The following is a 26,830-nucleotide window of genomic DNA, read 5'->3' as shown; positions in this document are numbered from 1 at the left end:
AATATGATGTTCAAACTTTTGACTTCTTTCTTTAATAACTACATAACACAGTACTTGTACTTTTACTTTCAGTACTTGAGTAGCAATTTTTTTTCAAAACTACTGGTACTTTTACTTTCAGTACTTGAGTAGCAAAATTTAAAAAAAAAACTACTTGCAATACTTAAGTACAAAAAATGTTGAATACTTTAGTACTTCTACTCAAGTCACTTTTTGATCGAGCACTTCCACTTCTACTCAAGTCACTTTTTGATCGAGCACTTGTACTTTTACTCAAGTATGGGTTTTGAGTACTTTATACAACTCTGTCTAGGGCACATGGTGGGGGAACGGGAGGGGCGATAATGTCTGGCAACTTGTTGCATAGGGGTCACTTAAGTTTAATGAAAAATATAAAGTGTGGGTGAACCTAAACTGTATGGCTATGCTGTGGTTCCTGTAGGCTTTGCGTGTGTGTGGGAGGGCCTCCATGTCTATTTTGCTTGGGGCCCCCAAATTCCTTCAAACGGCCCTGAAAATTTGTAGCAGTAGTAATATTAGATCTAATACAGGTTTAACCCCTTTCAACCAAGAAAGTACATGCTGACCTAATATTTATACCTCCGCACTTTGACATGTCCCCATACCTCAACACTGGGATTTAATATTCCAGAATAAAACATAACTAGCAATATAATCACATTGGTGGAAACCTTAATCAACAAACCATAGCAGCCAACAAGCTAGTTGTAGCTAGATGATATATATATATATATATATATATTATATATATATATATATATATATATATATATATATATATATATATATATATATATATATATATATATATATATATATATATATACACACACATATATATTGTGTTGTAGCTAGCTGATATATATATATATATATATATATATATATATATATATATATATATATACACACACACACACACACACACACACACATATATATATATATATATATATATATATATATATATATATATATATATTATATCATTCAATCATGTGCAATCAAAACTACATTTTCTTTTTTAAAATGCCTTGCAAGTGTTTGGGTATTCTTTGCAAAGTGAACTTTCACCACATTCACTAAGGAAAAACTCCCTTGCAAAGTGATAATTTCTCTTGCAAAGTGAACAGTTTTTTTGCCTTTTACAACTTAACCCCATAAGTTCAATTAAACTTAGATTTTTTCAACAATATAGTCAACTATAACAAACTAAAAGTTACCCACTTCAGCTCCGGAAGGTTTACTCTGCCCCTTTATGACCAGGCCATTAATTTTTTGCAATACGGCACTGCATTACTTTACTGACAATTGCGCGGTCGTGCAACGCTGTATCCAAATAAAATCACTGTCCTTATTTTTTTTCCACAAATAGAGCTTTTTTTGGGGTGCTATTTGGTCATCATTGCGGTTTTTATTTTTTGCACTATAAACAGACTAACAATTTTGAAAAAAAAAAAAAAAACATTATTTTTTACTTTCTGCCATAAAGCATATCCAAAAAAAAAAAAAAAATCGAATTTGTTCATCAATTTGGGCCAATATATATTCTGCTACATGTTTTTGGGGAAAAAAAAAATCCCAATAAGCTTGTTTTCATGGGTTAATGAACTTTGCCTTTTCATGCACATATCACGGCCTTTTCTAATTCAAAGCAGTACATCTCTAGAAACATTGTTACAGTTCGTGCTAATGTAAGAAAAATATTGAAGTTGTAAATTCAAAGCAGTACATTTTTAAATACATTGTTACAGTTTGTGCTAATGTAAGACAAATATTGAAGTTGTAAATTCAAAGCAGTACATTTTAAAATACATTGTCACAGTTTGTGCTAATGTAAGACAGATATTGAATTGTTGAAATTCAAAGCAGTACATTTTTAAATACATTGTTACAGTTTGAGCTAATGTAAGATAACATCATTGGCTTTTTAACTTCAAAGCAGTAAAATATCTAGAGACACTTTTGCAGAAAAATGTTTGAAGAAAGACAAACACAATGTATGCAATGCTGTAATGCTGAAATTGCCAAGTCCTACCAGGTTTTGACAAAGGTGCCTACTGCCTAAAAAAAAAAAAAAGTGAGAAGAGTTTAGGATTCTTTTCCACATTGAAGAAAATAGACATCCCTGAAAAGGCAGCAATCCATGATCCACAAGTCGCTTCCAGCAAAACTGCAAAGTTGAGTTATCCCCAACTCAAGTGACCATCCAGCAAAGCAAGCTCCAGCCTTCTGTAAGAAGTTTCACTAGTCTGGTAGAAGGAGTAACTGAAACCTACATGCTGTGCATCTCTCTAAGAGGGTGGGTACATGCATATAACCCTTGCTTGTCATCCAAAGGAACACTGTAAGCTACATATCTTCACACTGCCCTTTTTCTAGCTCTTTGCATCAGTCAGTTCTATTTTTGCCCCTGATTGGCTCCCTACCTGTGTGTTGACCACGCCTGGCCAAGCCTTCTTCTTCAATGAATGCCTACACTAAGCTTAGCTAGACTTGCCCAGGTGCTCCTCTACCTGCAGTCACAGTGATTGGGTCGTTCTGGTGCATTTAGCAAAGCCTTCCTCTTGCATTCATCTGCAAAGCCTTGAATCCAGACCCCACCTTCTCTGAGTATTGAGCTTATTTGGCACTGGCATCTGCTCTAGCAAAAAAAAAAGATGCCCTAATTAGCCCAACCAGGTGACTTTTACTCCTCTGGCACCACCTAGCCCTCCCTTCTCTGTAGATATACTGAACTTTGTCGACCTTTTGTGCAGTTCCTGAGCTACCCCATGGGGAACCCTTCAATTTTTAAAGGCTTTCCATGACACTGTGGGTGTTGAGACTGGAAGAACGGTGCCAAGCTTGCAGTTACCTGTGCATTGAAAGGTTTTCAGGTTTCCTTTAGCAATGGGGTTCTGCTGATTGATTAGTAAATACTGTATGGTCTAGGAGTCACTGTAGACTGTTCTGCATTTGCATTTAAGGTTGCAGTGACTACAAGCTGCAATGGTTTTCATGGCAATCCAAGCTTATCAATGTGATTATTGCTCAATAATCCACTTATGCAGCTAAAGAGGTTACAAAAAGGGCTTTTAAAGGCAGACCCCCCTCTCCTCCCCATCTCCCCCATGCATGTGGCATTCAATCACTCTTAGGATTAACTCAGCGTGGAGGCTGTACTAGGGGAAGTACTAGGTGCAGCAGTGCAATTCTGCCTGCTGTGATCTGATCTGACTTTCCCATCTCAGCCACTTGATCGCTCTCACTGCAGAGACAGAGGCAAGCTTGCAGAGGAGAGCAGCTCCTTTTTTTTCTTATTCTTCTTCTCCCCCCCTCTGATGCAGACTGAGGCAGGGCTTCTTCATCTGGCAGAGATGGCTGTGTCACCGCTGGAAGGGAAGCAGCCACAGACCTGCATCTCATCCCCCATGCATGCTCAGTCCTCCCTGCAAGACTGACTTGCTGTGCATGCAGCAGCATGAGTGTGCTGTTCTGCCAAGGCAGAGAGGGTGGAGGTCGGCTGAGCTGCCTGCAGAAAGGGCTTTTCTGCGTTTTAGGTACGACCAGTGTCTGTATCTAGTGTCCAGGGCTGGTAACTGCAGCCCTGAACCCTCCCTGTGAGCAGGCACAGCAGTGAAATCCAAGGAGCCAGGAGGGGGGTTTGCATTGAACCTGCTGTTGACCTTCAGCACCCTGAACAGTGGCTGGAGGGGAACCCATAGCAATTTGGTGCAGCACCCTGTGCAGTGGCTGGAGGGGATCCATAGCACTCTGGTGCAGCACCCTGGACAGAGGCTGGAGGGATCCACAGCGCCTTTAATCAGCACCCTGGACAGTAGCTGGTAGGATCCGCCTAAATCACCACCCTGGGCAACAGCTGGAAGGGGGGATCCACAGGCTTCTGATTCAGCACCCTGGACAGTGGTTGGGGGGACCTTTTTATTCAGTACCTTGGACAGCGGCTGGTGGGATCTATAGCTCTCTGATTCAGCACCTTGGACAGCGGATTGAGGGGACCCATTTAATCAGCACCTTGGACAGCGGTTGGAGGGATCCATATCTCTCTGATTCAGCACCTTGGACAGCGGCTACAGGGGATCCTTAGCTCTCTTGTTCAGCACCCTGGACAGCAGTTGAAGGGATCCGCTCTCTCTGATTCAGCACCCTGGACAGCGGCTACATGAGATCCTTAGCTCTCTGATTCAGCACCCTGGACAGCAGCTGAATGGGGATCCTTAGCTCTCTGATTTAGCACAGTGATCAGAATCTGAGACCAGGATCTAGCACAGTACATTACATAGCCATCTGGATCTCAACCCCCCCTCCCTTCCCCTCTGCTCAGAAATCTGGATCACTCACTGCTCAGCGCAAGGATCTGGTTCAACACCTTGGGAGAGCGACCTGGATCAAGCGCCTGTCAATCAGCCCCCTGTGATCTGATCAGCCCCTGAGACAAGGATCCAATACCTTACCTTGCATTTGGATCCCCCCTTTTTTTCCTCCCCTTGCAAGATTTATTTTTTGGATCACAACCCCAGGACAGGGATCTCAGCACCTTGGACAGCAGGATCCGATTCAGCCCCTGCCCTAAAAAAACAAAAAAATTGCTTCAGCAGCAGACTGGCTCCTTTTAGGTTCCCATCGTCTGCTAATTGCAAGGAGCATCTAACAAACGCCCCGGAATACAAGTGCTGCACACCTCAAGGCTTCTCCATGGCTGCTAGCCCAGTGGGTACAGAGCTGGGCTGGGGCATGTTGTTGGATTTGGCTTGAAGGAAAAAGGTTTTAAGGCTTAACCTGGATCAGGTACATTGCAAGGTCACAACAACAATTTTTACCTGTCTACCTTTAACCAACCTAAGCTGGGGAAAGTTATTTGTCTCCTTTGGATTTACTGTTTTAAGGAGGTCTGTTGAAGGCTGAAACTGCAATTTTTTTTCTTAAATGTCAATAATGATGTGTCCTCTAGACCAAGTTGGGGGCTAAAGGTGTTATTATGTGAACAGGCTGCCATGCTTAAGCTGTACTCTTCCTCCTTGCCTGCACTGGGGATGGTACCACTAACCAAATCTCTTTGCATCTGCCCTGTTTCCCCCCCAGTTCCCTCCAGATGTCGGTTTTAATGGAGCATACCCTTTGGATTACCTATAGTGAAAAATCAAGGCTACAGTTCTAGAATGCCAGTGCTGGATAATGGCAAAGGGCAGAGAAGTAACCAGAAAACAATTTGCAAGACTCTGAGATCCTCCCTTAGGCACCCTGTAATAAATTTATCTCCAGGTAAAAGGTGCAACTGCAACCGTCTTGACTCTAGAGAGAACAGGTAAACAGCAAGCTTCATTTTTCCATACAATTATTTTTGTGTGTGATCTATCTTGTCTCTTCTGCTTTAGCTGCATTGCAGACTGCTTTACTTATTAATGCTTTTTTTTTTTTCCACATTTGTTAGTGAGAGCTGAAATACCCAAGGGTTACCCTTTGTATTTTGTTGTAGAGGAATAATTTCTGTTGAATTGAAAAATAAATCTATACTGTAGCACTTAATCTATCCTTGGAAGAGGGGATTAGGTTACATAGCTTCCTGGACTCGAGCTGGAAGCCAAGGGCTCCTTGCAAACCTGCAAGTATGGTTAAGGAACAAAATCTACACATTTTTGTTAGTACAACAATCCCAAAATATGAATGCTGCAGCTTCTTCTATGTCATCGATAGGATGGCATGTCTTGTTAGAGAGAAAACTGTAACAATTTCTTGATTCTCTTGATGTGGTGATCTCTGTTTCAGATTTAGAGGATCCTTTGGAATATAGCGATATAAAGTAGCACTCAATTTCACTTTGTAATGGAATGCATATGTGATTGCCCCAGTTATGTAAGGCAAGCAGATGGCTTGGGGGAAAACGTGAAAGATTCATGTAGCATAGATATGTAGCATAGATAGCAATTCAGGTTTTAACTGAGCTTCAGCTGGTGGCTTGATCAATTAATTATATATATATATATATATATATATATATATAGACTTAGAAATGTTTTTAAGATAAAGTGGATAATGCACTTGCCTTACAAAATTGGTTCATGAATGTTTCATGCTTAAGGAGCAGAACAGGTTAATAATTCAAATGCATTATGCTTTATTTGCCTGGGTGTACTACAGCAATCCCACATTTAATATGTTCCTCTCTGTGCCTTGGCCTTGCGCTCTTTGAAACTCCACTTTCCTCAGGAGGCAACACTAGATGATTTTCTTTAATTTGCAAGCAGATGTTGGGAAGGAAAAAAAAAATGAGCTTTTTCATTTTCTTTAGTGGATTGGTGAATTTTCACATATTTCTATTCAATGGCATTTGTTGGCAGTTGGACATAGGAATCGAGAGAAGAGGATGTAGTTCCTTCAACAGGCAGGCTGAGGGTGCCAGTGAGCCACCTTTAGGGGATTTTTTTTTACCTCTTGTTTTTAACCTGTGGGATGCCAGATGATGGAAGAGAAAAAAAAAAGAGCTCCCAAGGATTGTAGTGTTGCCTTTTGAATGTGGAAGCCATTAAAACTTGGAGGTCTCCTTTAAGTAAACCATAAACTGTCCACGTTGACTTTTGTTTCAATTTATTAAACTAATATTACCATTTAGGGTAGCTAAAATCTTCAAACTACAAATACAAGTGTGTTTGTCTTTAGTCCTGTTGAGGTCATACCTGGTTTTGATGTTTCAGATGGTGTCAGGCATCATAGAACAAACCTATTGATTGGTACTTCTTTTAGTTATTCAGTCTGAATATTTGCTAATCAGTGAGATGTGACTATGGATAACTTATCTGATCTTCAAAAATTTAGGTTATGGGTTAATAAGCATATTGTCTATGCTCAATGTCTCTCTGTTGCCAACACACTTATGGGATTATGGACTTACATCGCAAAGAGTAAAGATAAGAAAAACCTATAGCAAGCTTTACAACACGGTCTATCACTAGTCTTACAAGGCTAAGCTCTCAAAGTATGCTTTATGATTGGTTGCTATGGGGTACTGTGTTGCTCCCTGATTTTCCTTATTGCATTAAGACTTATATTTCCCAACAATTCCAAATGCAACATATTGCATTTACAATGTATAACAGCTAGCCATGGTATTACTGATATGCTGTCATGCTTACACAGAAATCTTTTCATTAACAGACAATGGGTCTTGACAGTGTGGATAAAACTATATATAGAAAGAGGATGCCTTGCTTATCTAACTGATTAGGCACAAAACAGAAGAGCGTTCTCTGTATCACAGGCAATCTGGATCTCACACATGCCAATTAAATGAAAGTGTTCTCATGATATAAACCCGACTGCTGCTGAATCCTAGTCCCAATCCCCCCCCACCCCCTCATTTTTTCCCTCTCTGCTCCATGGGATTTGTTACAGAATGAGATCACGCCATTTTGGGTGCCCTGTAGCTGCATTCAAAACAGGGATTTACATGGAATCAGAGCAGCCTGACATTTTTTTATACCCCCCCACCCCGCCTCCAACAGGATTCCTGTACATGTCATTTATTGAGATTGCAGAATCACATCATGCGACTGCAGAGGGGAGGGTGAGAGAGAGGAGGGAGAAGAAGGAGTATGGAGTGAGAGAGAGAGGGGAGAAAAAGGAGTGGAGAGAGAGAGAGAGGAGGAAGAAGAAGGAGAATGGAGAGACAGGGAACAAGGAGGAAGAAGAAGGAGTGTGGTGAGGAAGAGAGAGATAGAGAAAGAGAGAGAGAGAGAGAGAGAGAGAGAGGAGGAAGAAGAAGGAGTATGGAGAGACAGAGAGAGAGAGGATGGAGAAGAAGGGATATGGGGAGACAGAGAGGGAGAAAGAGAGAGAGAGAAGAAGAAGGAGTATGGAGAGACAGAGAGAAAGGTGGGAGAAGATTGAGTATGGCGAGGCAGAGAGAGAGAGAGGGGGGAGGGAGAATGAGTATAGAAAGACAGAGAGAGAGAAAGAGAGAGAGAGAGAGCAGAAAGGAGAAGGAGTATGGAGAGACAGAGAGAGAAAGAGAGGAGGGAGAAGGAGTATGGGGAGACAGAGAGAAAGAGAGAGAGAGGAGGAAGGAGAAGGAGTATAGGAAGACAGAGAAAGAGAGAGAGAGAGAGAGAGAGAGGAGGGAGGAGAAGGAGTATGGAGAGACAGAGAGAGAGGAGGGAGGAGAAAAAGTATGGGGAGACAGAGAGAAAGAGAGAAAGAGAGAGAGAGAGAGGAGGGAGGAGAAGGAGTATGGGAAGACAGAGAGAAAGAGAGAGAGAGAGAGAGAGAGAGAGAGATAGGGGGGAGGGAGGATAATGAGTATGGGGAGAAAGAGAGATAGAAAGAGAGAGAGAGAGAGAGAGAGAGAGAGAGAGAGAGAGAGAGAGAGAGAGAGAGAGGAGGGAGGAGAAGGAGTATGGGGAAAGAGAGAGAGAGGAGGTAGAAGAAGGAGTATGGAGAGACAGAGAGAGAGGAGGGAGAAGAAGAAGTATGGGGAGACAGAGAGAAAGAGACAGAGAGGGGAGGGAGGATAATGAGTATGGGGAGAAAGAGAGATATAAAGAGAGAGAGAGAGAGGAGGGAGGAGAAGGATTATGGGAAGACAGAGAGAGAGAGAGAGAGGAGGTAGAAGGAGTATGGAGAGACAGAGAGAAATAGAGAAAGAGAGGAGTGAGGAGAAGGAGTATGGAGAGACATAGAGAGAGAGAGAGAGAGAGAGAGAAAGGAGGGAGGAGAAGGAGTATGGGGAGACAGAGCGAATGAAAGACAGAGAGGAGGAAGAAGAATGAGTATGGAGAGACAGAGAGAGGGAGAGGCATGAGAAAGAGTATGGGGAGCCAGAGAGAGAGAGGAGGGAAGAGAAGGAGTATGGGGAGACATGATATGGAAAGAGAGAGAGAGAAAAGGAGAATGGAGAGATATAGAGATAGAAAGAAAGAAGAAGACGTGATATGGAAAGACAGAGAGAGAGAGATAGAGGAAGAGAAAGAAGGAGTGTGGAGATATATATATATATATATATATATATATATATATATATATATATATAGAGAGAGAGAGAGAGAGAAAGAAGAAGTAATATGGAGAGAGAGAGCGAGAGATTGGGAGAGAGAGGAGGGAGAAGGAGTATGGAAGGAAAGAGAGAGTGAGAAAAAGAGGGGAGGGAGTAGAGGAGAGATGGGCAGGAGGGAGAAAAAAGAGAGAGAAAGAGGGCAGTGAAGAAACAGATAAGAGCCAGAAAGAGAGGGGGGAAGAAAGATAAGAGGAGGGGGGAGAAGAGGAAGAAGAGAAAAATAAGTATGGGGGCAGGGAGAGAGAGAGAGAAATAACAAGGAGAGGAGTGTGAAGATACAGGGAGAATGAGAGAAAGAGAGAAGAATAAGTCAAGACCAGAGAGGGAAAGGAGAAGTAGCCTAGAGATAGACAAAGATAGACAGAGAGATAGACAGAGAGAGAAAGTGGACCAGTGATATAGGAGGGATGGCTGGAATAAGAAAGGGAGGCAGAGAAAGAAAGACAGGGAGGAGGAGTGATAAGCAATGACTGGAGAGAGATAGAAAGAGAGGGAAAGAAAGAGAACTTGGGTGAGAGATGAAACATGCATGAGGGAAGGGGACAGACGGAGAGGAGAGAGAAGGAAATAGCATACTGTATATGTTTAATAGACCATAGGATAGAGGTGGAGCTGAATCTGATTTTATATTTCCTCCTTTAAATACATAAAACAAGAAACAATATGAGCAGCTATTGGAAACTGATCCATTTCCACTCAGAGTCACCCATCCAGAGAAGTTAAAAGCACATAGGGCAGGGAGAACAGGGCAGAGCTAGAGATGATCGAATGAGAAAGAGAGAGAGAAAGAACATGAAGGTGAGATAAATAAAATATGAGAAATAATAAAGAAAGAGTGTCATGGAGAACTTTTAAGGAGAGATAGAAAGGAAAAAATAGACACAGTAGGTGAAAAGGTTAATATATTTTTTGTACCGTGTGCTGGTGACTTACAGAGAAGTCAGCCATCTTGAGCTGAGACAAGAATTAGCAAACTTGTTAATGTGTTTTTTTAGACACCTTTTAGACAACACCACTGCATGGTCTAAGTGCCAATCACCAAGCTGCCATACTGCTGTATTATAGTACCTCCCTTTTATCAGCAAGACAGGGTCTAGTAGACTGCAGTATAAACCTTTGTGACCTTTCTATGGATTTTGGCCCAAGCTTTCCCAAGCATTCTATTGATGAATACATTAAACATGTGTGAAGGATATCGTTATCTCCACAGCCATTTAAACTACATTAATCCGGTTCAGCAATGTTAAATTTCTGCAGGCTAATTCATGTGTAAATGAGTAATAAGATATCAAGTACTTCTTTGCAGTTTCATGGCATAATTTGATATTATTTCCTTTTTCCTGGTAAAAATCAAAAGAAATGTAACATATGCATTAGCCGATAGTCTTAGACTTCTTTTACCTTGCTTTTATCATGGTGGAGGCTAAAATGTACCCCTTTACCAGGTTACCTAAGGACAGGTACCCTTCCTCACCTACATTTCAGCATCTTTTCTAAACCTGTGAAGTGTATTATATTTTTACATTTATACAGTGATGAAGGGAAGTTGGACCAGTGAAAGGGTATTTGGCATATGAATAGTATTTATGTCAAAGGTGCTGGTATCTTTCTTTTTTTTTTTTTTTTGGGGGGGGGGGGGATATTTTTTTGTTATCTTAACATAATTTACAAAAAATTACCAAATCGGTTTATCTGGGAGCTGGTGCACTGGCTGGTGTTTCTGGGATCTAGAACAAAAAGCCTGACTAGTTTGACCCTCCCAGCTGCAACAGAAGCCGCTCAAGCAAGATACTAAGGACCCCTCTTAAGGGGAAGGAAGATGGCACCCTCTCATGACATCACACACTCCTTCACTGGATTGGGTTCCCTAGGCCCCTCATGCTGAGGCTGGCCTGAACCAACAGACCATAGGTGTGCGCACAGGGTGTGCCAGGTGCACCCAGGCACACCCTAATCACCCTGTGCAGCACAGGTTTCCTCTACTGACCCTGCTCCCCTTCCCCTTACCCCAACAGCTCTTCCGGCTTCCTTCCTCTCCTTTCCAGCTGGCTGTTGCTGTGGGGATGTTTTAGTATGAGTGGGGAAAGGGGCCGATAAATATATAATTTGCCGGCCCGCTCCCTTTCTGAATGAACATTGCGAGGAATCGGTAGTGTGTGTTTGAGCTTTGGTGTGCACACCCTAATGCATTAGGCTGCGCACACCTATGCCATAGGTGTGCGCACAGGGTGTGCCAGGTGCACCCAGGCACACCCTAATCACCCTGTGCAGCACAGGTTCCCCCTACTGCCCTGGCTCCCCTTACCCCAACAGCTCTTCCGGCTTCCCTCCTCTCCTTTCCAACCGGCTGTTGCTGTGGGGATGTTTTAGGATGAGTGGGGGAAGGGGCCGATAAATATATAATTTGCCGGCCCGCTCCCTTTCTGAATGAACATTGTGAGGAATCGGTAGTGTGTGTTTGAGCTTTGGTGTGCACACCCTAATGCATTAGGCTGCGCACACCTATGCCATAGGTGTGCACACAGGGTGTGCCAGGTGCACCCAGGCACACCCTAATCACCCTGTGCAGCACAGGTTCCCCCTACTACCCTGGCTCCCCTTACCCCAACAGCTCTTCCGGCTTCCCTCCTCTCTTTCCAGCCGGCTGTTGCTGTGGGGATGTTTTAGGATGAGTGGGGAAAGGGGCCGATAAATATATAATTTGCCGGCCCGCTCCCTTTCTGAATGAACATTGCGAGGAATCGGTAGTGTGTGTTTGAGCTTTGGTGTGCACACCCTAATGCATTAGGCTGCGTACACCTATGCCATAGGTGTGCACACAGGGTGTGCCAGGTGTGCCCAGGCACACCCTAATCTTCCTGTGCAGCACAGGTTCCCCCTACTGCCCTGGCTCCCCTTCCTCTTACCCCAACAGCTCCTCCGGCTTCCCTCCTCTCCTTTCCAGCCGGCTGTTGCTGTGGGGATGTTTTAGGATGAGTGGGGAAAGGGGCCGATAATTATATAATTTGCCGGCCCGCTCCCTTTCTGAATGAACATCGTGGGTGATCGGTAGTGTGTGTTTGAGCTTTGGTGTGCACACCCTAATGCATTAGGCTGTGCACACCTATGCAACAGACAGCCCAAGGACCCGCCCCCACCAATCACATGACATGTCAGACAACCTGGTGTGAGTTTGAGGGAACATTATTTAAATGGCTTTCTATATCATATATATATTTTTTTTAAATGTTATAAAAAAGACTGTGGACTAAGACACAGCTCATTCGTAGATTTATTTATTTTGTTATTATTTTATTTACTCTGGTTCATCCACATCTTGAGTATATCATCCAGTTCTCGTCATCAATCTTCAGGAATGTGTTGGAACTGGAGAGAGTTCAGAGAAGGACAAAGAACAAATTTAAAAAGGGGCCAGTGGACCTCAATTATGAAGAATGACTACAGGCATTAAATGTATTCTCTATGGAGAAGAGACGCTTGAGAGGAGATATGATAGCGATATACAAATACCTCAATGGTGATCTCAGCATAAGTAGGAAACTATTCAGTCTCAGTGAGTGTAAGAAGACGCAGGGCCACACAATGAGATTGGAGGAAAAGCTGGGCACTGGGTTTTTCACTGTCAGGGTGATAAAGACGTGGAACTCTCTTCCACAATCGGTGGTGTCAGCGGCAAGTATTGATAGTTTTAAAAGACTCTTGGATGTGCATCTTAGAGAACACAATATACAGGGATAATGGAAATGATTATGGACACGAACACACATACACATGCCCACACAGGTTACACTGGATGGACTGGTGTCTTTATTTAACCTTACCACCTATAAAATCATGAATTTTTTTATGCTTTGACTTTTTGTCATTTTTTTTTTTTTATTTTTATATTTTTTATTACCAGTTAGGTCCATAGAAGCATTCACAGCTAGTTTTTTTTTCCCCTACTCTTTGTTTGGATATTGTATACAGAGAATTGTAGACCAGATTATGAGGATGAGGAGGTCATTCTGTGTGCTCTAGTGGATCTAGAGCTGGGTGAATCCATTTGCTTGTCTCAATTTAGGTGGAGTAAGTTCACACTCCATCCGGCAATATTAAACCACATTATTTGGTGGGTTAAAAATAAACATTTTAGGCTTCTGTGGAAAAGAAAATCCCATTGCAAGATTCTTAAGGCTAGGCTCTTACATTCTCTGACTACAGGGAGCACTGTGGATATTCTACATCATTAGAAAACACAGAAGGTCTGTTGAAAGCACTTAAACATATCCTCCTAAAGAAACATAGATCTCTCCTAAAGATCTAACCCGATATGGTATATCAGATGTACCTGACCTCCTTAATGGAGATATTCCCCTCAAATTTGAAGAATTGGAACAACAAGACTGCACACCTGCTCAACCAAGATTCACGTGCCTTATGATACTCCATTTCCTTGCTAAACATCCCCCTCCTAAATTAAATCTCCCTCTTAAAGCCTGGAACTTCCATACTCAAACTAAACCCAACATAAGCGATATCTCTCTTTTCTACTCTACCCTCCAGGATAAGCTTACGTTTAGTAAAACTAAAGCTATGCTACTTTCGGAATGAGACCTCCATATCCCCATTACTCCCTCTAAGTGGCAAACTGCCATAAAAGCAATTTTTAAAGCCTCTCAATTTTTCTGAGCTAGCATTAAAAATGACCAACAGATGGTATTATACCCCAGCTAGTGTGACCAACTTCCTTCCTTCTTTACCCCCCCCCCCCCCCCTGTGTTATACCCCAGATAGAGTGGCCAACATCTCTCCTTCCTTATCCCCCTATTCTGGCATAGTTGTGTACAGTTAGGCGACCTTCTACATACCCTCTGGGGATACCCCAATCTCACCATCTTATGGAGACAAGTCTTCCAATTACTCACCGATTGCACAGGGATTTTTATGCAAATTAAAAAAACCTTGCCAATGCAGGCTTTGTTATAGGCATGGAGGTACCTTAACTCCCCCAAATCAGAAAAAGGAACTTTCATTACCCCCCCCCCCATACATATCTTTAAGTCCCTTATTCTGTCCCTTCTCTATTAAAGCTCTAACACGGTGGTTCTCAACTCTGGGCTTTAGGACCCACTAACAGGCCAGGTTTGCAAGATAACTGAAATATATCACATGTGATATATTTTGCTGCTCGAGATTGCAGTATTCTAGTCTGCATCTCCCAAGGTAAACCTTAAAATCTGGCCTGTTAGTAGGTCCTGAGGACCGGGGTTGAGAACCACTGCTCTAACCCGATATGGTATATTAGAAGTATCTGACCTCCTTAATGGAGATATCCCCTCAAATTTGAAGAATTGGAACAACAATACTGCACACCTGCTCAACCAAGATTCACGTGCCTTATGATACTCCATTTCCTTGCTAAACATCCCCCTCCTAAATTAAATCTCCCTCTTAAAGCCTGGAACTTCCATAATCAAACAAAACCCAACATAAGCGATATCTCTCTTTTCTACTCTACCCTCCAGGATAAGCTCACGTTTAGTAAAACTAAAGCTATGCTACTTTCGGAATAGGACCTCCATATCCCCATTACTCCATCTAAGTGGCAAACTGCCATAAAAGCGATTTTTAAAGCCTCTCATTGCACCAATTTTTCTGAGCTAGCATTAAAAATGACCAACAGGTGGTATTATACCCCGGATAGAGTGGCCAGCCTCTCTCCTTCCTCATCCCCACTATTCTGGCGTAGTTGTGGACAGGTAGGCAATCTTCTACATACCCTCTGGGGACGCCCCAACCTCACCAGTTTCTGGAGACAAGTCTTCCAATTACTCGCCCATTGCACTGGGATCCTTCGAAAACCTGACCCTGCCTTAACCATACTTAGTATTGGGCTAGACCTATACCCAGCAGAATTCCAATCTGTGGTTACCCAAATATTGCTCGCAGCACATCTCTTAAATATATACGAAATTGGAAATCTAATCGAACTCCCAACCTCTCTGACGTGGTGAGGATGGTGGACCAAAACGATTTCTTTGAACGTCTCCTGGCAATTAATGCAAAGTCAAGAGGTTCTCTTTAATTCTGGCTACACCATGGGTAGCAGGATGACCCCATGCTACTCTGTAAAAGGGTGGTTTACACCAGATTGTGGGAGAATCAAGCATGTTGATTGCTCAGGTGTGTGCTGGCTTCTTAATAGAGCCAGAGTTAATGCTCAGGGCCCCATCCTCCTGAGGGAGGTCAGTGTGTCTAAGGGGAGCTGTGTGAAATGCTGCCGAGCATCAAAATCAGCTTGAGACAGACGAAGGCCCAAGCTTAAGAGCTGCAAGGAAAGACACAAAGCTAAAGGTCAGTGTCTGGGCATACCACTGGAATGTGTTTGATGGTCAGGAAGACCCTGCAGAGGTACTTGGAGCAGCAAAGCTTCCACAAGAGATCCAGGAGGCTTAATGTGATGTGTTTGCTGTGATGGTGAGAATCCCCTGTGTGGGAAGACTATCTGTATGAACTTTGACTTGCCTTTAAATAAAAGTGGGCTGCCATGCCCTTAAAATGCAGTTTTGGACTGGCACAACTCATTGTAAATGCACCTACCACGAGAATTTAATCACCCCAATCGTACACATAATTTTATATTTATCTTCTTTATACACTATATTACCAAAAGTATTGTGACGGCTGCCTTTACACTCACATGAACTTTAATGGCATCCCAGTCTTAGTCCATAGGGTTCAATATGGAGTTGGACCACCCTTTGCAGCTATAACAGCTTCAACTCTTCTGGGAAGGCTGTCCACAAGGTTTAGGAGTGTGTCTATGGGAATGTTTGACCATTCTTCCAGAAGTGCATTTGAGAGGTCAGGCACTGATGTTGAACATGAAGGCCTGGCTTGCAGTCTCCACTCTAATTCATCCCAAAGGTGTTCTGTTGGGTTGAGGTCAGGACTCTGTGCAGGCCAGACAAGTTCCCCCACCCTAAACTCTCTTATCCGTGTCTTTATGGACCATGCTTTGTACACTGGTCCAAATCATTTGGTGGCAGGCTGATTATGAGGGGGGGGGGGGGGGGGGTTGTTTTGTGAGGGTTGGGATTGGCCCCTTATTTCCATTGAAGGGAACTCTTAACACGTCAGCATACCAAGACATTTTGGACAATGTCATGCTTCCAACTTTGTGGGAACAGTTTGGGGATGGCCCCTTCCTGTTCCAACATGACTGCACACCAGTGCACAAAGCAAGGTGTATAAAGACATGGAGGAGCAAGTTTGGGGTGGAGGAACTTGACTGACCTGACCCCAACCCGATAGAACACCTTTTGAATAAATTAGAGTGGAGACTGTGAGCCAGGCCTTCTCTCTAACATCAGTGCCTAACCTCACAAATGCGCTTCTGGAAAAATGGTTAAACATTCCCATAGACACACTCCTAAAACTTGTGGACAGCCTTCCCAGAAGAGTTGAAGCTGTTATAGCTGCATTGAATGGGGCAACTCAATATTGAACCCTACGAACTAAGACTGGGATGCCTTTGAAGTTCATGTGCATGTAAAGGCAGGCGTACCAATACTTTTGGTAATATAATGTATCTTTGTTGCTCCATTTAGGCTACATTCACACCTGAGCGTAGCGTTTTCTTACCGCGATTTTACCGTGAATTACAGGCGTTTTTACAGTCGTTTTTTGTGCAGACGTTTTTAGATTGAATAGAGACCAATGGAAAACGCCTGTAATCTGCCCAAAAAGAAGCTCATGTACTTTTTCGAGCGTTGGGTGTTTTGCTCACAGCGTCAAAACGCTCAGATGTGAACAGGGGCCATTGAAATGAATAGGATTTGTCTTGTTGGGCGTTTTGAGAGCTGATCCTAGAGCAGAAAAACTCCCCAAAAATGCCCCAAAACGCCTACATGTGAACGGAGCCTTAAAGCGGAGTTCCACCCAAAAGTGGAACTTCCGCTTTAGGGAGTCCTGACCCCCCGACATGCCACATTTGGCATGTCATTTTTTGGGGGGGGGGGGGGGAGCGGGTACCTAGTTTTGACAGGTACCCGCTCCCACTTCCGCTTGGAGCTCCGCGGCGCCCTGAGCGGAAGTTCTCCTCTCCCCCTCCCTCCCTGCAATCTTCTGGGACACGTCAGAGGTCCCAGAAGATAGCCGGCCAATCACGGCGCGCAGCGCGACTCGCGCATGCGCAGTGGGTACCCGGCTGTGAAGCCGCAAACTGTAACAGCCGGGTGCCCACAGCAGTGATGCCGGCGCCAAGGGAGAGGATCGAGGCTTCCGGCGGCCGCATTGCTGGACCGTTGGAAAGGTGAGTAAATGGCTGGAACTCCGCTTTAAGCAGAGGAATAAGAATAAACTTCAAGTCATGATTAGGAACTAAGAAAGAAAAAGCTAAGGACTCTTTGTATGCCACCATGTGAGTGCCTTAAGCAGCCAATCACTAAGCACCTGTACTGTTACATGAGAGTCACATGCTCCCAATAATCAGAAGTACCAATATTTGTCTTCATTCCTGGAGGCCGAATGGTGCAATGGAGGAGCAAAAGAGAAGGAAAGTATATTTTTACAGAAGCAACAATAAACCCATCAGTTTGCTTTGCAATAATCAAATACAATTTAAAATAATTGTTTTCACACAAATATCTAATTAAAAGTGACAAAAGTTCCTCTTTAATAATGTATAAACTGTGAGTCATAAGCAAACTCTGGCATAGCTATTGCTGTGTGATACTGGAGATATTGTACATACATCATGGAGTCAGGTCTGCTTTGATTGATTTATAAATTATTTTCAGATGTCAGGACTGGAAGCCATGAGATCAAGTGACTTTTTTCATTAACAGGGAGACGCAGGGTCTCCTTTTTGCACATCCAATCTCTGATCAAAGGCTTCAGCTGAAGAGAAGGGGGGGGGGGGGGGTGTCGGAGAGTTGATGGACAGATGGGCAATCACTCTTCACAAAAAAACCTGATGCTAAGTGACATCTATCGTGAATGTATTTATCATATAAATATTCAACAGTTTGACCTCTGTATGTCATTCAGTGGATGTATGTCCATCGTTGATTATATGTTACAAACTAGACCCTATAAGTAGAAAGAATTATTCGGTGCTATGATCAGACAAAATGGAACAAAAAGCTGCTGAACACCGGAATAGGTCAAACCTATCAATACCTAGTGAAAATGCAAATAATAAAAACTGGTGCAGCGCTAAATTTGAAATCAGTGTTTAGTATATAAAATAAAATAAAAGTCCATCACAGTTCTCAGAGGTATAGTGGATATCCAGGGCAGGAAAGATGAATACAGGCGTGAATCCATCACCATAGTGCATAATAGCCTCTCACCTCCATCATTCGACCACTAGGGGTCACTACGCTTTTCAATGCAAAGTAGATAGCCAGATGGACTCCGTCAGCACCAGAATTCCAAAACCTCAGATGGACTCAGCAAACGATCATCCCATGAAATATATAAAGAGATCTAATGCTCTCCATTTCAACACAATTTTTATTAAAAGTATAAATAATATAACTCACATGAATGGCACTTTCCAAGTGCTCTATGCAGGCATGTTAAGCTTGATGGCATACAACGATTCCTTCGGAGCGCCGCGGGTGACGTCAAAGCTCCTCCCCCCCGTACGCGTTACGTCAATGGGCCTGACTTCGTCAGCGGGGTCAAGTCTCTGAGAACTGTGATGGACTTTTATTTTATTTTATATACTAAACACTGATTTCAAATTTAGCGCTGCACCAATTTTTACAAACTAGACCCTTACAAATTAATATTATTCAGGATTTATATAATGCCAACAGTGCTTTACAATTTAAAGGGAGACAGTAAAGTTACAATAAAGTATAATTCAAGAGGATAAGAGGGCCCTGCTCATAAGAGCTTACAATCTAATAGGGTGGGGCAAGTGATACAAAAGGTAATAACTGTGAGGGATAAGCCAGGGCTGGCCCAAGACATTGTGCTGCCTGGGTTCAAGAATGAAATCCCCCCCCCCCCCAAAAAAAAAAAAAACAAAATCACGCCCGCCAAAAGGCCCGACATCCATTATTTTATATCATGATAATTAAAACTAAAATTAAATTTATCAGGAGGTCAGATTTATATGCAACAGCACCTTGTCTATATGCAAAATTATATGACACACCATTATATTCAATTCTATGCAGAGGCTGCATTGTTGGGGGTTTAAGGGGCTGCTTTGTTGGGTTTTGGGACAAAAATATCAATAACGTCATTAAATATAAAATGTATATATATTGTTATATATTGTTATCTTCTTCCATAACTCATCAAACACCCACTGCCTGTCCTCAGTCCTCCTGTGTCTGCCGTGGCCACCCAGGGCTGCTGTTAGAAATCACGGGGCCCCGTACAGACTACCTGGCAGGGCCCCCCCAAGAAAATATTAAAGATATATTTAGCTAAAATTACAACAAAATCACTGTTATCAGACAAAAATATAACATAACTCGCATAATTCCTGCTAAATCTAAAAAAAAAATCTATGCTAAATAAAAAAGATGAGATGAGAAAAATATACAGGCTGGGCAAGTTTGGAGCTCAGTGATCAGAGAGACAGAGAGAGAGAAACAAAGTTACAATTCACAAATAAACTCCTGAGCAGAGATAAGTGCTGGGAGGGGGGCCCACACAAGGGAGGGGGATTAGTGAGGGACAACTGTCTCTTTCTCAACAGATAAAAGCTGATAGCAGGGAGGGGGACAGATCAGATTCAGGTGCTGGAGGAAGATTTCTGTATTTGTTGTCCATCACTAATCCCCCTCTCTGTGTGGGCCCCCCTGTGTGCTCGGGCCCCCTACAAGAGGGCTGGTGGTCCCCCCCCCCTATCAGCGGCCCTGTGGCCACCCCCTAGACAATCCAGCCTGCCCTGCGTGAGATGGAGTGCGCTGATGCACATCACGATCATGCGAGGGACGTTCCCTAGAGGAGACGCTCCTCATACTCATCAGTTTGCACTACAGGCAGCAGTATGAGATGGGGAAATGCCACCCGTAAGTTGCCACAAACTGATGACACATAAAACTGCTGGAAAAAAAATATTGAGTGTCAATTTGCATGTACTAGCTGGCAGAGATGGGCAATTTAAATAGTTGCCACCATTCCAATGTGTACAAGAAAAAAGACACTGTACCAGTCCCTGCGCAGATCCTGGAGATCAGTTCTCAAGCTGGGGAACCTTGTAATATGGCCAGTGGTGAAACACACAAGATGAAGCGAGGCAGCTCTCCTAACCCTCCATGGGAAGTGGGGCAGAAAGACTAAGCAGGAAACAAAAATACACCACCCCTAGTGTAACACCATTTATTAAGAGTAGTTGAAGCCATAAAAACAGGTACTCACAAACAATAATGATGTCTGTTGAGACCTGAAGAAGGAGGCCACGCATCTGAAACGCGTTGTCCTTAGCAACCCCATTGATGTCATGGTCTGGGTCACGATCGGGGATCTTTCCCTTGCGTAGTCGCATTGTCATTTTCCCTGAGCGGCTACAGCATCCGGCTTTTGCAGAGTGTGCGGCGGCTGGACCGTGCGCAGGCGCACTACACCGAGTCATCTTGAGTCATCCTTAGGTGGTAGGCTCAGCCGGATGTTACGATCCTACCAGTGCAGGACGTATAGCTGAGCCGCCGGGGTGAGGAGGAGAGTGGTCTGTATACATGAGATCGGGGGACTCATTTCCATGAATGACATCATTATTGTTTGTGAGTACCTGTTTTTATGGCTTTAACTACTCTTAATAAATGGTGTTACACTAGGGGCGGTGTGCGCTCTGTCTTTTTGTTTCCTGCTTAACCATTCCAATGTGTACCATCCACCAAAGAACATGTGTGGCTGCAAGCAGCTGCATTCAAAAGAAGTGAAATGCGTCAGTTGCAGGAACTTGGAGCTGTTGAAACTTGATTGTTATTGGTCCAAGGATATGGAGTGCATAGATAAAAAATAGTGTGTGTTTTACCAGCAAACCTGCTTTTAGAAAACAATGGATTTGCTATGCAGAAAATAATATTCAAAAGTTGTAGAAGAATAAATATGCCACACCTGTCTACTACACATAGTAATAACGAAACTACACTGGTGATCTTAATCCCAGGCTTCTAAGTATTTGAAATCAATCTGCTGCAAATCAGGTTATGGACAAACAGTAATTAGATCCCTCAGCAGCATGAGATTAAGATCACTAATGCATTTGACCCTAAAGGTAACCGGGATTATTATTAGACACATGAAAACAGACTGGCTTATCCAGTAAGGAGAGCAATGATGGTGGATAAAACCTAACCACAACTTGAAGTCAAAGTTTGGTTTACTTCAATTAGAATGGTAAAGGGAACGGTCCAGGAGCAGTCTTCAATGGTCCCCAGTGGTGCCCTTGGTTCAGTCCTAGTAGGATTACATTGGATGTTAGTGGATAAGTTTAGATTCCTACTATTCTCACAGAGTGACTGTGAACTTATTTTTATGTTCAAGGTTGGAGGCCTTTTCAGTCCAATTTGTTCTCTGCAGCCAACATCATCTGGTTTGCTCATTGCTAAAGTAAAAGACATTGGTGGGCTCATGAAAGAAAACGTACCTGAATTATGATTTTCAGCTATAGAATGAAAATTTGAGAAGGAAAGTAAATTGAGAGTTGGCCTCATGTTGCTTCCTCCAGTTTAGGCTCAGATGTTTTCTTATCTTCTCTTAACAGCAATGTTAGAGAGACTGTTGCTGAGGAGAAGAAAGGAAAACCTCTGCAGGTATAAAGTGTAAGTACCAAGAGATTCACATATCTGCCACAGAACCCAAACCTTCAGCCTGTTATGGCTGGGTCTCATCTGAGGTGCGGAAGAAGTACTAACCGGGGTTCACCAGAGCTCCAGATGGATTTTGCTGCATGTTAGCACCAGGTTGCGGTCCTCAGGATCGCCCCACCAGGAGGTGGGCAAGCCAGGGTCCAATAGCAGGTATTGTAGGTAGGGATCATACAGTGCAAGTACCAAGAGATTCACATATCTGCAACAGAACCCAAACCTTCAGCCTGTTACGGCTGGGTTTCATCTGAGGTGCGGAAGAAGTACTAACCGGGGTTCACCAGAGCTCCTGATGGTGAAGATGGATTTTGCTGCATGTTAGCACCAGGTTGCGGTCCTCAGGATCGCCCCATCAGGAGGTGGGCAAGCCAGGGTCCAATAGCAGGTATTGTAGGTAGAGATCATACAGTGCAAGTACCAAGAGATTCACATATCTGCAACAGAACCCATACCTTCAGCCTGTTACAGCTGGGTCTCATGCCAAGCCCTTTCTTCTTTTCAACCTCTACGTATTCCTTTTGGTCAATTAATTGTCCAGTCATAGTAATGGGTCTAAAGCAGCGTTCTCCAAACTGTGGCCCGGGGATCAGATACGACCCTTTGCTTGCTTTTATCCAGCCTTTGGGGCACTATTTTTGTAAAGTTTAGGGGTCGGGTACGAAGACCAGTAGCGATAGCAGTGGAAGCTCACACAGGAACCTGCAGGATAGGAACACAGGCAGGTCACCCAGGCAAATGACGCAGGTTCATCTGAGGTGCGGAATCTAAGTACTAACCGGTGTTCACCAAAGCTCCTGATGGTGGAGATGGATTTTGCTGTTTGTTAGCACCAGGTCGTGGTCCTCAGGATCGCCCCACCAGGAGGTGAGCAAGCCAGGGTCCAATAGCAGATATAGCAGGTAGGGATCAAGCAGAAGCGTAGTCAAGGAATAGCCAAGGTCGGTAACGAGTAGTTGCAGGTTGGGATTAAGCAGAAGCAAAGTCGAGGAACAAGCCAAATGTCAATAATGAATGGTAGCGAAGATACAGATGCTAGCAAGAGAGACAAGCGAGATATTGGCCGGAGAAGGCGCGATATTCTGGCAACCAGGAAGTGCAGAGACATGGCTTAAATCATAAAGTTCATGGGAGGAGTAAAGGGTTCAAGGCAGTTAAGATTCACGGCAGGATCATTCAAGGATTTGTCTAAGGAAGAGCATTCCACATGGCAAGTAGAGTCATTGCCAGACACAGCAGAGGTCCCAGGTTCAAGTCCAGGTCCTGGCAATTTTATTCACTGACACCAGTAAAGGGCACAATTTCTCCCAATGACACCAATGGTGGGGCAAAATTCCCACCAATGACATCAATAATGGGGCACAGTTCCTCCCAAAGAGACCAACAAGGGGGCACAATTCCTACCAATGACATCAACAATGGGGCCCAATGACACCAATGATGGGGGTTTCTCACTTCCACTGATGCTCTGACATTTTGTACTTCCTATGGCCACAGTCTGGGCCTCCTAAAGTCTAAAGGACAGTAAACTGGCTCTTTGTTTAGAAAGTTTGGAGACCCCTGGTCTAAAGGAAAGAGGAAGGCCGGCTTACCAGCAAGCTCCGACAGTATCTAGAGCTTTGCCTTAGAATGGTCCAATATTTTTATTAAACACCAATAAGACCCATTTTGTGACAGGCGCAAATCTTCAATTCTGAATGCCAAAAGTGCAGCCACTGAGAAAATTTGTATTAAATATAATATCTGAAGAATTGACTACTCGTGATAAAATGTGCCATATTGGTATTCGGTAAAATGTTCTTGTGTAAAGAAGGATCTGCTTTCTGAATCTTTCTTCCCAAACTCCAAATATTTCAAGTGATCTTATAAATTACCTATCCATGGGTGTCTCTGCTAACACCACTACCTACTTTTTTAATTTTTGTTTTGCTTTTTTTTTTTAAACTCAACTAAGCATCTTCAACTAAATGCATGTTCCACAAGTGAGCCTGGGATTGGGCCCCCTGAAGCATCAAAAGGGATTATCCAGGAATCTGCATTGAGACGTATAATCTCCAGAAGCCATAAAAATATGAAAAAGAGCACCAGCCCAAAAATCAATGAAAGTCCAAAATAATTGTACCAAAGAAATTCCCAGATCTTTGAAGTCCTATGAGAGAGGCAGCAGCCCAGCACCAGAGCAAGGTTTATTCTTCACTGTTGATCAGCCCCTCAGAATTAATTCTGGGTTAAAGTAGCAATATCCCATTTCTATCAGTCCAGCACTATCACACACTCATGCACCAGCCTTTGTAACCCTGGAAACAGCATCTGAGACTGAGGAAAAAAAAAATATATATATATATACCCTATAATGTCAAAAGTATTGGGACACCTGCCTTTACACACACATGAACATTAATGGCACCCCAGTCTTAGTCCGTAGGGTTCAATATTGAGTTGGCCCACCCTTTGCAGCTATAACAGCTTCAACTCTTCTGGGAAGGCTGTCCACAAGGTTTAGGAGTGTGTCTATGGGAATGTTTGACCATTCATCCAGAAGTTCATTTGTGAGGTCAGGCACTGATGTTGAACATGAAGGCCTGGCTTGCAGTCTCCGCTCTAATTCATCCCAAAGGAGTCTGTTGGGTTGAGGTCAGGACTCTGTGCAGGCTAGTCAAGTTCCTGCACCCCAATCTCTCTTATCCATGTTTTTATGGACCATGCTTTGTACACTGGTCCAAATCATTTGGTGGCAGGCTGATTATGGGGGGGGGGGGGGGGGGGTTGTTTTTTGAGGGTTGGACTTGGCCCCTTATTTCCACTGAAGGGAACTCTTAACACATCAGCATACCAAGACATTTTGGACAATTTCATGCTTCCAACTTTGTGGGAATAGTTTGGGGTTGGCCCCTTCCTGTTCCAACATGACTGCACACCACTGCACAAAGCAAGGTATATAAAGACATGGAGGAGCAAGTTTGGGGTGGAGGAACTTGATTGACCTGATCCCAACCTGAAAGAACACCTTTTGAATAAATTAGAGCGGAGATTGCGAGCCAGGCCTTCTCTCTAACATCAGTACCTGACCTCACAAATGCGCTTCTGGAAGAATGGTCAAACATTCCCATAGACACATTCCTAAACCTTATGGACAGAATTCCAAATTGAGTTGGCCCACCCTTTGCAGCTATAACAGCTTCAACTCTTCTGGGAAGGCCGTCCACAAGGTTTAGGAGTGTGTCTATGGGAATTTGATGGTTTGACCATTCTTCCAGGAGCTCATTTGTGAGGTCAGGCACTGGTGTTGGAGAGAAGGCTTGGGCTCACAATTTCCCTCTAATGCGTCCAAAATGTGTTCTATCGGGATGAAGTTAGGACTCTTTGCAGGCCAGTCAAGTTCTTTCCACCCCAAACTCGCTCATCCATGTCTTTATGGACCTTGCTTTGTGCACTGGTACAAATCATTTGGTTGAGGAGGGATTATGGTGTGGGGTTGATTTTCAGGGGTTGGGCTTGGCCCCTTAGTTCCAGTGAAGGGAACTCTTTAGGCGTCAGCATACCAAGACATTATGAACAGTTTCATGCCCCCAACTTTGTGGGAACAGTTTGGGGATGGCCCCTTCCTGTTCCAACATGACTGCGCACCAGTGCTCAAAACAAGGTCCATAAAGACATGGATGAGTGAGTTTGGGGTGGAGGAACTTGACTGGCCTGCACAGAGTCCTGACCTCATCCTGATAGAACACCTTTGGGATGAATTAGAGCAAAGACTGTGAGCCAGGTCTTCTCTCCAACACCAGTGCATGGCCTCACAATTGTGCTTCTGGAAGACTGGTCAAACATTCCCATAGGCACAGTCCCAAACCTCGTGGATAGCCTTCCTAGAAGAGTTGAAGCTGTTATAGCTGCAAAGGGTTGGCCAAGTCAATATTGAACCCTACGGACTAAGACTGGGATGCCAGTAAAGTTAATGTGTGGGTAAAGGCAGCCATCCCAATACTTTTGGTAAAATAGTGTAACTAGAGTGTGCATGTGTATATATATATATATATATATATTTTTTTTTTACTAATGTAGCCATTACATCTAAGGACTGATAGGCTTAAATATTAAAGATTTTGTCTACCTCTCATTATCCCCATTAGTGGTTTTATCACATATATACATATACAGTATATATATTAAAAAAAAATATATATAGATATATACATATATTTTTTTTTTATTATTATTTGTTCTTAACTAATGTAACCATTACATCTAAGGACTGGTAGGCTTAAATATTTTAGATTTCTGTTTTTGGATTTAGATACACGAAACCTAGGGTAATATGTCTACCTCTCGTTCTCCCGTATAGTGGGTTTCTCATATATATATATATATATATATATATATATATATATATATATATATATATATATATATATTATTTTTTTATTGTTTTTTTTTTTTTTTTTTTTACTAATGTAGTGGGTTTATGATATATATATATTTATATATATATATATATATATATATATATATATATATATATATATATATATATATATATATATATATATATATATATATATATTTTTTTTTTTTTTTTTTTTTTTCTAATGTAGCCATCATATCTAAGGACTGGTAGGCTTAAATATTTAAAATTTTTGTTTAGATACACAAAACTTAGGGTAATGTCTACCTCTCATTCTCCCCCATAGTGGGCTTGTAAAATATATATAATTTTTTTCTTTTTTTTTTCTTTGTTACTATTTTTTTTACTAGCCATTACATCTAAGGACTGGTAGGCTTAAATATTTTAGGTTTTTGTTTTTAGGTTTGGATACACAAAACCAAGGTTAATGTCTACCTCTCGTTCTCCCCCGTAGTGGGCTTATCATATATATATATATATATATATATATATATATATATATATATATATATATATATATATATATATATATATATATGTGTA

The 26,830-nt window shown here is 42.7% G+C and overlaps 1 protein-coding gene across 1 annotated transcript in view; it reads left to right on the top strand.

Annotated features, from left to right (window-relative positions):
- The first annotated feature begins 3,167 nt into the window (after positions 1 to 3,167).
- LRFN5 (leucine rich repeat and fibronectin type III domain containing 5) overlaps positions 3,168 to 26,830 on the top strand; it is a 355,521-nt gene continuing 331,858 nt past the window's right edge. The window contains exons 1-2 of the mRNA XM_082275763.1: positions 3,168 to 3,927; positions 4,180 to 5,329. The gene's annotated coding sequence lies outside the window, so the exon portion shown is untranslated. The remainder of the gene's footprint in view (positions 3,928 to 4,179; positions 5,330 to 26,830) is intronic.

The sequence above is a fragment of the Pelophylax lessonae genome (assembly GCF_965119305.1).
Source record: "Pelophylax lessonae genome assembly, chromosome: 13".
NCBI classification, from domain to species: Eukaryota; Metazoa; Chordata; class Amphibia; order Anura; family Ranidae; genus Pelophylax; species Pelophylax lessonae.
The sequence above is the reverse complement of the archived record's forward strand: the minus strand, read 5'-3'. Positions and strand labels throughout refer to the sequence as shown.